Source organism: Lagenorhynchus albirostris, chromosome 11 (assembly GCF_949774975.1).
Source record: "Lagenorhynchus albirostris chromosome 11, mLagAlb1.1, whole genome shotgun sequence".
In the NCBI taxonomy this organism is placed as follows: domain Eukaryota; kingdom Metazoa; phylum Chordata; class Mammalia; order Artiodactyla; family Delphinidae; genus Lagenorhynchus; species Lagenorhynchus albirostris.
In genome coordinates, this window is record NC_083105.1 from 61,297,421 (window position 1) to 61,306,051 (window position 8,631).

Here is an 8,631-nt window from a genome sequence, read left to right on the forward strand (position 1 = left end):
GAAGGCTCTTTTAACTTCATTTCAATCATAAAAGACAGTTTGGTACAGTCAGCCAATGAGGCTTCAGCAGTGAGACTCCAGAGGGTAGCTTGCCCTGGATGCTGCAAACTCCTGGGCTGCCCCAGAACCCCCCTCGACTCCCCAGGGGCAGCTCCAGACCAGCTGCTCAGACAGGGCACAGACAGGCTTGCTCAGAGAGGCTCTCTTCATTGGCAGAGGTGAGGAGGGACAGGAAGGCAGACTCCTGTCTATGGGAGCTAATGTGGGTCAAGGGCACCTTATGGGGAGGGGCAGCAGGAAGCAATGTTGGGTCCAGGCAGCAGCTGCCCTGCCCGGGCAGAGACGGAGGTCAGGGCCCAGACCTGGGTCTTCCTGCCCAGGAATGACATCAGCCAGTTGAAATTCCCAGCCCACTGGGCACCCCGGAGGACTGTGGGGGAGGGTGGGACTTATGCTCCTCCCTACCCCCACTGACACCCCAGCGGGAAATGCTCTGAGCTCGTCAACATCTCTCTGGCCATGAGCTCAGTGCTCCTGTGGCCCTTGAATGATGGGGCAGAAGCCAGGTCATTAGGCAGGAGAGACTGTCATTAATGCAGGCGATGCCACTGCCACACGGACAATGGCAAACAGTCATTAGTGGCTGTGTCACACGGGTGAGGCAACGCTGGCGAGGTGCAGAGAGCCGCCCCTCCCCCAGCGCAGCTCACACACACTCGCTCACTCACCTGTGCACACACACCGAGGAGAAAGCAGGCCCACACTGCCCCAGTACACGTTCACGTACTCACACACTTGCCCACTCACATGTTCACACACACACACACACACACACTCACAAAGGGCCTGAACAAACGCACTGCCCAGAAGGGCCCACGGGATCTGGGATGCCCCTCCACCCACATCTGAAGGGCAGGGTCCCCGGATCCTTCCACAACCAGGTACCCAGACACACAGGTATCGCCCCCTGACTTGAGATGGACACACAGACCTCCAAGGGCCCCAAAGGAGACAGACTTCAGACACCCCCTCCCATCCCACCCGCTCCCTGCTTCGAAGGACCAGCACCCGGGACAGAGAAACCACGCAGAGTGCAGAAGCAGGCACGCTACGCGTGTCCTAAGGGTGGGGACCACATTGGTTTTAACACTGTAACCCCCTCCACACCCCCAGCCCTAACGGCTAGCACATGCCCTGCCTTACTTGAACCCCCAAGAAATGATCTACTGTAAATATGTTTCTAAGCACTTTTCTGAGCCCCCCAGCAGGTGGAAGGGAGCAGGGCACCAGCTGAGTCCTAGGTTCAGATCCGAGCTCTGCTACCTTCTGGGTGTATTCGTTTCCTGCTGCTGCTGTAACCATGAACTTAGCGGCTTAAAATAATGCAATTTCATTGTCTTACGGTTTGGAGATCAGAAGTCCAAAATGGGTCTCCACAGGCTAAAATCAAGGTGCTAGCAGGGCTGCGCTCCTTCTGAAGGTACTAGAGGAAGATCACTTCCCCACCTTTTCCAGATTCTAGAGGCCACCCACCTTCCTTGGTCCCCTTCCGTCTTCAAAGCAGCAGGAGTCTCTCTCACAGCATCACTCTCCTGACACCCTCTTCCACATTTAAAGGACCCTTGTGATTACATTGGGCCCAGTGTAATCATTCAGAGTAATCTCTCCATCTCAAGAGGCTTAATTTATTCATGTCGGCAAAGTCTGTGGCCATGGAAGGTAACATATTCACAGGCTCTGGGGGTTAGGACATAGACATTTGGGGGGTCCAAGACATTTGGGGGTCCATTATTCTATCACACTGGGAGACCTTGGATAAGTCCTTTAACCCCCCAGAGCCCCAGCATCTTCAACTGTAATCTAGAAATAGCTCCTGCCACGTGGGTGGTCGTGACGATTTAGAAAGCCACATGAACGGGAAGCTCTGTGCCTCACACTGGGGGCGGGGGGTGTCCTGGGCCAGCAGCGCTGCCCTCTCCCTTTGGGGCTTCCTGAGGATAGAGGCAAAGGAGCAAGTTGCAGGAGAAAGCTGAGTAAGGCATCTCAGAGGCTAGGGAGGGGGTGGGTCTCTGGGGGCTCAGGCAGGAATGCGAGGAGGTACGGGGGTCAGTGAGGGTCCCGGGATCTGGGCAGCTATGAGGCCCTGCCTGGAGGGCAGCCACCCCACACGGCTACGGACACACACACCTGCAGTGACCCGGGACGGGGCAGCGGGCGTGCCGCTCCTGACTGATCCTACCTTCCTCTCCCTCATCTGCCGCCATCTGTTCGCAGGGCTCTGGGGCCAGCGGGCAGGCAGGAGCCCCAGTCCAGGCTGCTATTACCCTGCTAAGTTCAGAGAGCCGAACAATGACCCAGGAAGATAAACCCCACAGAGAGGAATCACCCGCTACAAAACACTGATTAGGCCCCAATATCGCGCAGCACTGTCTGCCCACTCAGGAGGCAACAGGCCACCTCAGAGAGGAGCTGAGGTCGTCAGACTCCCACTGGTCGGTCCTGCTCCATCCAGCAGCCCAGGCCATGGCGGGGGGGACTCCAGCCCTGCATCCTGCTCCGTCTCTCCTCACCCCACCTTCCCTTCCCTACCCCTCCCTGGTCCATCCCCACCCTGGCTCATCCCCCCCTCTCCCAGCCCCAGCTCCTCCCAGCTTCCCCCAGAACCTCAGAGCTTAACTCAGGAACTAAGACTCCAATCGGGACTTCCCTGGTGGCGCAGTGGTTAAGAATCCGCCTGCCAACGCAAGGGACTCAGGTTCGATCCCTGGTCCGGGAAGATCCCACATGGCGCGGAGCAACTAAGCCTGTGCGCCACAACTACTGAGCCTGCACTCTAGAACCTGCGTGCCACAACTACTGAAGCCCGCGCACCTAGAACCCGTGCTCCACAACAAGAGAAGCCACTGCAGTGAGAAGCCCGTGCACTGCAACGAAGAGTAGCTCCTGCTCGCCGCAACTAGAGAAAGCCTGTGTGCAGCAACAAAGACACACCGCAGCCAAAAATAAAAATAAATAAAATAAAATAAATTTATTTTTTTTTTAAAAAAGACTCCAATCAACAGGAGGAAGCCTGGGCTGAGGGCTGCATTTAGAGGCAGAAGATCCAGGTGCCAATCCCACAGCTCTGCACGATGAGGGGGCAGGGATGCCTGGCCTGCCAAGCATTGCTGGGGAGATGAAACTGGGTCACCCGTTAGAGTGCTTTCTGTAAGCCTGGGTACTAACCTGAGTTATGGGGACATATGGAAGGACTTCTTCCTCCTTTTCTCCCAGAGACGCAGTGGGCAGGGCTGGCCTTGGACTGACCTTTCATAGACAGCTGTCTTGGAGACTCCCCACATCTCACTGCATCGGGAGATCCCCAGCAGGTGCTGGAGGAAGGAGATGGAAGGGTGGAGAGGGAGGGAGCACTCTTCTAATTCCTAGAGGGGATGCTGCCCAATTCATGAATCACTAATAAAGCCAATTAGATCTTCAATTTTTTTAAAAAGAACAGAAAGAAAGGGACTTCCCTGGTGGTCCAGTGGTCAAGACTCCTCACTTCCAGAGCAGGGGGCAAGGGTTCAATTCCTGGTCGGGGAACTAATATCCCACATGCATGCGGCGCAGCCAAAAGTAAAAAATAAAATAAAATAAAATAAATTTGTTTAAAAAAGAAGGATGGAGAGGGAGAGGACACAGCTGCCTGCACGTGGTAGACCCTGATAAATAGGTGTTGAGTGCATAACGTTCAACCCCTGAGCTCCTACCGTATGCCCGGCATTGTGCTCAGTGCTACGGATACAAAGATGAATGAACCATAAACCACCATCGCTCAAACATCAGTTCTCAGGATCCAGCCTGAGCGTCTCCCGTGTGCCCCGTATGGGCACTGGGGAGCACTGGATGAGTGGGACATCCCTGCATTGGGGGGTGGTCTGCATGTTGGTGGCTACCCACAGGGCCGCAGCCTCCTGGGGCCGTCCAGCCTGTGTCAGCACCACCCTGGGCTACTGCCATTCTGGCAAGCTCGCAGAGGCCAGGCACTGACGGCTCCGCAGGGAGCAGAATATGCTTGTGGTCTATTATCAGGGCAGATAAAGCAGCAGCTGAAGTTCAGGGAGCAGTCAGGGCTTACAAATGAGCATCTCCAGATGCCCCACAACTCCCCCATCCTGCCTTTGTCAGCCACCCTGGCCTTCCAGTCCCTCTGAAAGCAGCCCCAGGGAAGAGGACACCTCCTACATAGCTGCGTGCAGTGCCAGGAATGGAAGGGTGAGGTGGCTGGAACCAGCCAGGCAGCTGACCTGGAGGCAGCAGCTGGATGGAAAGAGATTCCAGAGTTCAGAAAGAGCTGGACGGGAAGCAGAGGGGCCGGTAATGTGGGGAGAACACCCAAGTCACCACCCTGCCACCCTGATCTTTGTATGTGCCCCACTGCTCAGCACAGGGATAGGCGCCCAGGAGAAGTGCAGACAGCATTTCCTGAATGAAGGCACAGTTGGCTGCGGTAGGTAAGGTTGGCAGTTTCTCCAGTGACCAGGATTCCAGGTGTGTGGGGACTCACTGGAGGGGAAACTGGGTCCCCAGATCCTGCCTAATGGGGGAGGGTGCTGGAGGAAAGAGACCCTTGCCTAAGAGAGCCATGGAAACGTGCTAAATAATAGAGGACACGCCATGTTTTAACTCAACAACAATTTCCATGCGCACCTACTCCATGCCAGCTGTGATGGAACAGTGGGTAAAACGAAGTCCTGCCACCACAGAGGCTGCTATTGAGAGCTCTCCCCAACAAAGACAAGTAAGGGGGCTATCTGGGAAGACTTCCTGGAGGAAGGGGGCAGGCAGGCTGGCTGAGTGGCCAGCATGAAAGCTCAGAGGCAGCCAGGAGGGAGGACCGTGCAGGAGGGAAGAAGAAAGCTGAGTGTCTGAGGTCTGAGAAATGAGGGCTCTTAAGAGGAGCCATCCTCGTGGGTTGGGCGGCCACAGTGGGTGGATGGAGAGTGGGCAGGAGGCCACTAGGAGTCCCCTGTTGCTGGGGCCTGGCATTTCCTCCTGGGGAGGAAGGAGGCGAGAAGGTGCAGTGTTTCCCGGAGAACGGGGGTCTGTTGCCGCCAAGGGGCCCTCCCTGGGAGCAGCTGGCGGAAGTGGGGCCTCCTGCCAGTTTCCGTTTGTGCAATCCTCCTTCCTGCCTCCTCCACCCAGAAGCAGGCCTGGCAACCCTGCCGGATGTCACTGACACGAGCCCAGCACCCACACAGCTGGGCAGGGGCTGAGGTACCTACCCTACATGGAAGGAGAGGTACCTGGGCAGCTTACGGCTCGGTCCCTGCCCTGCCCCAAATGCATGCCTGACCAAAGTCTAAGCCTAATGGGGCTTCTGCCAGCTTAGGGAGGATTCCTCCTGCCTCCTTCTTTTGCAAGAAGGACCATGAATCTTCTCGTCCACCTGAGACACCTGGACGTGACAGGAGGGCATCAGAGTTCCCTCCCTGTGCTAAGCAGGAGCTAAAGCAGCGGGAGGCCAGGCCTCTGAGAGTCCCCACCAGTGGACGCGTGTCACCCCAAGCGGAGGGCCCAGCGTCTGGCTCCACGACCCACCCGGGGTCTGTCGCTCTACACCATCTGAAGCCCTTGGAGTTGCATCCTGTGTTGCAATATCATATAACAAGTGCCCGGTGTGGAAGGGTGGCCTTTTATTCATTCCAGAAGGGAATAGTCATCAAGAACCTACTACATGCCAGGCATTGTGCCAGGCCCTGGAACCTCAAGGAATAAAACCATCATGTGGTCCCCGGGCTCACAGAGCTTCACAGGGTAGGCAGGCACAAGTAAACAAGCAACAACAAATCATCACAAATGGGCTAAGTGCTGTGAGGACAGGAGAGTGTAATTAGCCTATGCTTACCTCTCCCTGACCCCAGAGGCCTGCCCTCAGTACAGAAGGCCCATAGCTGCCTGACGTCCCCAGAGCACTGCTTGGCTAGAGACCTTGGATCACACTGGAAACCACTGAGTACCTGGCATAACAATGGGATTGACCACACTGTGAGGAACATTTGTCGAACCAAACTGGAAAAAAAGTTTTAATTAAAAAAAATTCAAATCATCCAGTACAATCTAATTTTACAAGCTACTAAGGCCCAGAGAGGCCAAGCGTTTGGCCCCAAACCACGCAGCTGGTGAGTAGCAGAGCCCAGACCAGAAACCAGCTCTGCCAGCACCCCCATGCTGCCCCCTGGTCTACCCTGGACCAGTTCACAGCCTCCAGGGCTCTGCAGCCTCCTGGCCCATCTCGGATGCCTTCTTTGCAGATCGGCACTGGCTGATAGAATTGTACGCGGTGTTGGAAATGTTCTGTATCTGCGCCAGCTCGGACACATGATGTCGCTCGTCAGGTTCAGGGAAACGGGGCCAGTTTGGTGGGGGTGAGAATGGGCAGGGCCTGTGGAGAGAAGGAGAGCGCGAGGAGATGAAACACAGAGAGGAAGAAGGGCAGCAGGTGCAAAGAATCTTGTTTGACATTCCAAGGAATCTTCTAGACCTTAATCCACGGAGAGCCACTGAAGAACTTTATGCCAAGTGATGAGATGCCTGCATTGCAGCCTTCCTGGGTCCCCGAGGAGGCTGCTGCTCCCCTGAGCTCCGTAGCACCTCTGACACCCCAGCCACGCTGGCTGGCTCCCGTCATCGTCACCGTCCTACACGAACGGTTTGCTGCCATCTTAGCCTGAAAGAACCTCCCCACACCCTTCCTGGACACGTCTTCCTCTTCCTTCAAGCCCTTGCTCACTGCCCCAAACAGCTTCCCCCGGGTCAGTGCCTCTCCCGTGTCTCCACAGCCTGCCTGGCACGTGGAGGGAGCTTCACAGGCACGGTTTTTAATGTCTCCATCCTTGCTATTGGTCCCCCTTTCTTGGCTGCAGCCCTTCCCAGTCTACTCTCAGCTTCCCAGTTCCCAGTTCTGGGACCCTCAGAAATTCTTTCCACCAAGCCACAGATTGCACAAAGAGAGAGGGCACTGACCCAGGCGAGGGCATAGGTGTGGGTGTGCATTTTGGAGAGAGGAGGAGAGAGGGGCAGAAAACCTAAGCAGGTTCATCCGGGAAGCTTCCTGGAGAAGTGGCCCGGCCTTCCCATCATGCCCTGGGGTGAGGCTAAGAGTCTTCCTCGCCCGGAGTCCCTGTCTGTCTCGCCAAGAGCCATGTCCCGCCCTAGAGCCTCAGGCAGGCTAGGATGTGCTCATTGGCACATTCATCCAGCAACTATGCGTTGCTGTCCTGCATTATCCCAGGCCTGCCTGGGCCAAAGGGGGAAAACGCACAGACGAGGCACTGAAACTGTGACACGGCCGTGCCATTCCCATAACGCCGTCCAGCCGGGCTGCGGGGCCAGGATGTCTCTCCTATCCCAGGGCTGAGAGATGGAGGAGCCCTGGACCAGGACTCTCCCAGAGGGACAGGCAGGCAGGGAGGCAAGAAACAAGAGGTGGATGAGAGTGAGCAGGAGAAACATCAGCTGTTGGGGAGTAGTGACCTGGAGAGAGAAATAGAAGGAAGGAGGAAGTAGAGAAAATAAGAAAACTCCCCCTTGCTTCTCTGAGGACCTCCCCCATTCTTAGCTCTGGCCAGCGCCTGTCCCACTTCCACCTTGTCTCGGCCTCCTGGATGATCAGGATTTTGCCTCCTGTCGCCAGTGACAGGGGACCAGGGGCAAAGGAGGCGGACTCGCAGTGGAAGGTGAGGGATGGAGATTTCTGTCCCTGGACTTGTAAGGATCAAGCAGGACGGGGCTCCAGTATCCCTAAGGGGCACAAGACGCTGTCTCCAGCTGGGCTTACCCAAGCTCATGTCCCACCAGAAGCCCCAGGAAGGTTTGTCTGTGAGTAGATCCAGGAGGGGTTGGGAGACTGCCCAGGTCCCCAAACATACCCCAGAGAGACTGAAATTTTCGCCCACCCTCCACCTTCCCTCTCCTAACCCCTGCCAGGCTTCCTGCCCCCTGGGGGCCTGAACCCCTAGGAAGTTTGGGCTCATATCAAGGCCAGGAGAAGGTTTATGTCAGGTCCTCGGTTAGGGTGCAAAGTCAGAGGCCTGTACAGTGGACCCCCCAGGATGTTAACTCAGGGGTGGAGGGAGGCATGCGTGAAGCTAGGGTAGGGAAGGAGAAGGGGAGGAAGGGGGGTCTGGGTGCTTCCGTGGAGTTATGTTTGGGGCTTTTTTGCTGCACTTCCTGTTCAGTAGCCAGAGCTGTGACAGCCAAAGACACCTCTGTGACTGCACCCAAGGAAGACTTCTGGGCCAGAGAGGAAGCAGCAGGTGGGACCACATCCCCCTCCCCACACGCAGCGTCCCAGGTCAGCGTGCCCTCCGTGCCTCCAAGAAGCCAGGCCACCCGCAAGGAAGGCCGCCCAGTGCTCGGGCCCCAGAGACCGCCCTGCAGGGCCAGCCTCGAAGCCAGGGACTGTGACTTGTCAAAACACAGGGGCTGACGGAGGTCAGCGAGGAACAGCAGACTTGAGTTATCCAAAGGTCTCTGGAGAATTGAGCATCCAGCTTAAAGACAGTTAGGTGGAATCGAGCCCCAGATGTAAGAAGACAGCTTCCTTTTCTGCCTCACTGCCCTTTCCAGGAGTCACCTGGCTTAGAGGCT